Genomic DNA, 6,473 nt, shown 5'->3' with positions numbered 1-6,473 from the left:
GAAGAAAAAAAAGAAAAGAGGGAGGCAGAGATACATTACACAGGTAACAAAACAAATTTATATCCAAACATTTACCCTCTCACCATCTGCCTAGGGAAGAAGTACGAGATGAAGCTGGAAGGGAAGTAGGTTAGGATCTTTTTGTAGAGATAACAAAATGTCAACCTACAGGTAGTGGACAATGATGGATCTTTACTGTGAATGTTCTGCAAATAACGTGCACGATAATTTTAGTGGTAAGCTTCTAAAGCTGTGTGATACAATTCAGGTATCAGGTTTCAAGAACCTGAAATGGAAAGTGCAGTGAAAATGTGAAGCAAGATACACATGCTAGAGATGTTCAGAAAAAGGATAGAAAAGAAGTTAGCTTTTGGCTTGACAGGGAAGGATTCTGGGAAGTAAAGGTCTACTCTGATGTTTTCAAATCCACTTGGTTTACAAGTCTACCCAGTTGCACCCAGTCATATTAGGAAATGTTATGCCTCACCTTATCTGTCCTGTTAATTTCTCTCTAGATTTTGACAATGTTAACCATCCCTATCATTCTTGAAACTTCCCCCTCCCACCTGTGCTTTGACTGTGCAACTCCTCCACTTCGTATTCCACTTAGTTGTCTCACTCACCTCAGCATATCCCAAATAAGTGTTATTTTTTTGCAAACAGATGCTCCAACTCCTACATTTCTGTTTATTTATGCTACTTTCTACCAGTCTTCCAGACTCCAAACCATTTTCTCCATCATAAACCCTTTCTTTTCTTTTGTCCTCTGCATATACACCATCAAGTCCTGCTGTTCATTTCTTCAAAGTGATTCTCATATTTACCACTTTCTTTCCATTTCTATGCCAGATCTTTATTACCTCACACATGAATAACTGTAGGGTCTTTTTAGCAGATCTTCCTGTAACCATCCCAAAGTTCTCCTTGAAAGTGTAATCCATCCTGTTGCCTGGGTAATCTTCCTAAAAAAAGGTTTTCATCATGTCATTCTCTGCTTAAGTCCATAACATTAAGTCCAAGTTCTTTTGCCTTTGTCAAAACATTAACCAAATTCTAGTTGCCGAGGCACTCCATAGCATAGTGTCTGGCTTACAGTTGGCTCTTGATACATGTTCTTTGCATGAACAACTATAGAGGATTAGATGTATGTCTGGATGAACCTGGTCATTCAAAAATCCCCAACATCTCCCTTTACCTACAGGCTAGCACTGCGTTTAACCCAAGTTTCGTGGCTTTTAATGAAGCTATTTTATTTTGCTGGAGTCCCTTCCTTGGCCTCCTTCATCCAAATACCCATCTCAAGTGCCACTCTTGTCCCTTCGACTATACCAGCCTCAACTTTTTCTGTACTCACACTAAATTGAACTCAATACCATTTAGTTTACCAGTCAATTGTTCTAACTGTAGTGTGCACCTTTTCTCCCTTTTAACTAAACTGAAAGCTCACTGAAAAGAGAAAAAAAGGTATGTTTGCATTCTTGCTCATTGATTAACAAATACTTTAAAATTTACTTAACAACCTATGGGTATTTAATAACCTGAAAGACTCTACTGTTTATTATTAGATGGATTTTTTTGAGAAGCATACTACTATAATCTGCAGATGAACTGGAAATCTCCTGGCTTTAAAACAAGCATTTCAAAATGCTGTGTTGTTAATTGACGGAAAGCATGATTGTTTCTGACTTCTTAAAGGTTTTCAAGGAGCACAGGGAAATCATGCACCTGCCTGTGTGTTACCACAAAGCCTAACTGGCTTTACTTTGACGTTCTTGCATTTTCTCATCTGCCTTAGTTTCTCTGCCAGAATCACATTTGTCTTTTGGTGCATAGTTTTTTAGTAATTAGAATAGTTATTTCCCGTGTCATAACTAGGGCAGTGAAACCTAATACAACTGGTTTGGGACATGGGGATTTTCCACCTCTCCAATTCTTTTGGAAACTCCCTCTCAGCCCAGAAGTAGGTCTTAGAACACTACCACCCAGTTGCCACACAAGGGGTGCAAAAGTGACTATGGTGACTGCAACATTTAGAGGTCAAAACAGAGATAGTGCAAAAGACCCCACACCACAGTAATATTTATAAATCTTGTTCCAAATGCGGATACAGTTCTCTAAATTCAACATAGATTTTGTAAGTAGTTCTTCATTGATGTGCTTTTCTATCTGCAGAAGTTCTGATGTTTTGTCTGATACAGCTTAGGATAGTTCTCCTTCAGTGGTTTTCAAAGTGTGGTTCCCAGATAGCAGAATCAACATGATCTGGGAACTTGTCAGGAAGGCAAATTCTTGGGCATCACCGCAGACCTTATTGTGTCAGGAACTCAAGGGGGTAGGTCCCAACAATTTATGTTAACAAGCCCTCCAGGTGATTCTGATGCATGCTTAAGTTTGAAAACTGCTGTTTAAATTCAACATATTTCATTGTAGATTAGGAAATTAAAAGCCAGATATAAGTGACTTAACCTAGGCCATAAAGCAAAGAAGTGCTTGTAAATGTATTTATCAATCAATGTTCAGGGTGAACTGTTGATATATAAAATTAATAATTTGTTTAATCATAATATGAAGCTTATTCTCAAATTTTTTGTTATGTGCCTTCACTAAGTTTTAGAAGTAATAATTTTATACTAAATCATTACAGAAGCCCTAAGTTTCACCTTAACAACATGCCTTGCTTCAATCATAAGTGTTTGGTGTACACATGCATATAAAATATTATCCTAAGGTGGGGAGCAGTGGAACCTGGGAGGCAGAGGTTGCAGTGAGCCAAGATTGCGCCACTGCACTCCAGCCTGGATGACAGAGTAAGGCTCCATCTTAAAAAAAAAAAAAAAAAAAGAAAAAAAAAAGCTCATATGAATAGGCTTAAGTTTTTAATTTGCAATTGGGTCTTTTACAGAATTTCTTCTGGGCTATATTTTATAGTATTTTCCTAATTTTCAAAACTGTTCTTAAAGTGGGGTGACTTTCTACCAAAGAAATCCCTCAAATTAAAATTTTTGGGGCAATACATAGTTTTAACTTTACTCCTTTTAATCTTTTTAATTGAAATATACTAATATACTAATATGTATACAATCTACAGATCTAAGTGAGCTTCAACAACTCTACACACCTATGTTATCTTCATCCAAAACTAGATACAGAACAGCTTCATCACCTCAGAAGATTTCTTTGTGCCCCTTTGCAATCACTTCTCACCCTGTCTCTCACCATTCAACCACTTCCTGACTTGTATCACTATAGATCTGTTTTTTCTATAGTCTGTTTCTTAGACTTCAGATGAGATCAGGTGTATTCAGGGTAGTACGGCCGTAGACCTGTTGTCAGACTTCAAATAAATGGAATCACACAGGATGTAGTTATTTGCATATGGCTTGTTTCACTTAAGATGTTTTCAAGATGTATCCATGTTGCATGTATCTGAGTTCATTCTTTTTCATTGCTGGCTAGTACTGTATTGTATTGTATGAATACACTAAAATGTGTTTCATCTACCTTTTTTCTTAGTAACAATTATATTTTTTTCTTATCACAAAAGCAGTTAAGTACTTACTGTAAGTTATGTAAAATATGTAATACATAATGTAAAAAATTATAGAAAATAAGGAAAAAAGAAAATAAATATCCATAATTCCACTCTCTAGACATAACCATTACTAATAACTTGTGGATCCCCTTTGAACTTTTGTTTATATAAGTTATCTTCTTACATTATATATTATCATATGCAGTATAAAAATTATTATTTTAGGTTCAAGTTTTACCACTTAGACCCTAAATTAGTGTGTTAAATTGGCAGCCCTTATTTTAACTATAAAATATTTTCTAAATTAAATAAAATCTAAAATACCTGAATAAACATTCATTGTCCAAAATTCAAATGATACACAGTAGATAGAATAAAAAGTAAATGTCCTTGTATAGCCCCACCATAGGTAACCAGTTCAACTGCAAACTCTTGACCACAAGATAATAATGATAAGGACCAAGAAGTGCAAAATTTATTATCACATAATTTTTCTAAGTTTTATTTTTAAATTTTTATTTTCTATATACCAGTGATCTTTTCGTTGGGAACACCTTATTTCATAATACCAAATGCTTATATAGGGACTAATTCTAGTACAACAGCTTATATCAACTTTGAGATATAGTTTTGAACTATTTTCTCTGGAAGTGAACAGACTGCCATCTTCACGTTTTCTGATTGCTGAATGGTTTATTCCCATCTGTTTTTGGAAGTCTAGATATGTATAGTTTTCTCAGTATATCGATCTTTACTTATAGCAAACATATTCTTCAATGGCAAATTGCCTTTTCACCATTTGTATTGACCTGTATGACTACACCAAGCTATCTATATACTGTCATTAAAATTTGGAGACTATCAGTTAGATGCAAAAATCCTTTTGAGGAACAGAGAATAACCCAAAGTATAATTCAGGGTTTGCTCTTGAAGAGCACTTTGTTTCATTCACATTTTCCTAATAGGAAAATGTGGCTTGCATTGACAATAAAAAATGAGATCTTGATTACACTTAAGACTGGGTACAGCAAGGTAGTGTCTTGGCAGGCAGTCTGTCTTTCCATCAGTCAGGGTAAGTCCAGAAACTCTTTGCCTTTCCATAGATCACCATAGATTCCAAAGCATGTTGCTTAATTTCTTCCAACTTTGAAACTCACATACCTAGAGGCAGGCAAAAATGCAGCTGTAGTTTTACTTGAAACGCTTTTATATTCTTGGTTTTTGAGTCAGAATATACACAGTAGATGAAATTACATATGCAAAATTCTACAGCCTATGATATTAGGCCATTCTTGCATTGCTATAAATATTTGAGACCAGGTAATGTATCAAGAAAAGAGGTTTAATTGGCTCACAGTTCTGCAGGCTTTATAGGAAGCATGGTGCTGGTATCTGCTTGGCTTCTGGGGAGGCTTCAGGAAGGTTACAATCATGGTGGAAGGTGAACGGGGAGTAAACAAGTCACATGGCCAGAGCAGGAGCAAGATGGTGCAGTGGAGGCACCACATACTTTCAAATGACCAGATCTCAGAAAAACTCACTCACTGTTGCAAGGGTAGCACAAACCCATGAGGGATCTGCCCCCCTGACCCAAACACCTCCCACCAGGCCCCACCTCCAACACTGGGGATTACAATTCAACATGAGATTTGGTGGGGCCATATATTCAAATCATATCGCCTACTAAGCCCAAAGCTCTAAGTACTGTCTTTCTCTCTTACAATAGAGCTACAAGATTTTGCTTTGGTGATTAAGAGAACAATACAATCTTATGTAGGCAGAGCCCCATAATGTTTTAAAGTGACTTAAAATATTCCAATTCATATTAAAATAATAATAGCCATTATTTAATGAGCTAAACATGGTTAAAGCATTTCCTCAAAATTATCTCATTTGGTCTTCAGTATGAAGTTTGGGGGCTTATTATGAACTCTCATAGATGGCATTTGGATGTCTTCAGGTTTAGGAGGATGGGCTCTGTCCTGGGGACGAGGTTCAGAAAAACTTAGACGTTGCTGGCCTTAGCTTACAAGGTCAAGTTAGTAAAAAAAAAAAAAAAAAAAAAAAAATTTAACATGATTAGAACTGGGAAATGTCCTGCTCTAGGGGACTGCAAGTGATTGCTGAGGTTGTTCCTCTTGTTCCATGTCTCAATGCCTCTCAAGCCAGGAAGAGAATTCCTTATTAAAAATGGCCGGAGGGCGCGGTGGCTCAAGCCTGTAATCCCAGCACTTTGGGAGGTCGAGGCGGGCGGATCACGAGGTCGGAAAATCAAGACCATCCCGGCAACAACGGTGAAACCCCGTCTCTACTAAAAAAATACGAAAAATTAGCTGGACGTGGTGGCGGGCGCCTGTAGTCCCAGCTGCTCAGGAGGCTGAGGCAGGCGAATGGCATGAGCCCTGGAGGCGGAGGTTGCAGTGAGCCGAGATCGCGCCACTGCACTCCAAAAAAAAAAATGGCCGGAGGTACCTGCATCCCACCTAGTCAGGGCTCTAGCTTCCCTCCTCTTTGTGTGCAATCCAAGTTTTAGACCCAAGGGTGGAGGACCTACCACTGTACAGTGCTGAGTAAGACAGGGTTCTCACTGAAGTCAGTGACGTTCCCAGTCCTTTCTGGCGCGAACTGCATTCCCAGACACTCCAGCTCTTGCCGAAAGAAGCTCCGTCTTTTGCGCTAGTGTTTGTCTACCCTCCCCTGCCCTAAAATAATGAATGCCCTCTACCTGAGGGAAAGAGACTTCAGTGGCGGTAATCTACACGCGGCTGGCTGCATCCTTGAAAAAGCCCATTTCCCTTTTACTATCTTCAAGATCTTGGTTAACCAGATTCACATTGTATTTGCAGGACGCTTTCTCAGGTGACTGCTCTGTGCTCTTTTTTACCTAAAGTAGGGCAAAGTCACCCAAGGGTGCTAACCCTTCCCCACCCACATCAAGGGA

Source organism: Colobus angolensis, unplaced genomic scaffold (genome assembly GCF_000951035.1).
Source record: "Colobus angolensis palliatus isolate OR3802 unplaced genomic scaffold, Cang.pa_1.0 Scaffold124, whole genome shotgun sequence".
Lineage (NCBI taxonomy): Eukaryota > Metazoa > Chordata > Mammalia > Primates > Cercopithecidae > Colobus > Colobus angolensis.
This window is presented reverse-complemented; position numbering follows the sequence as displayed.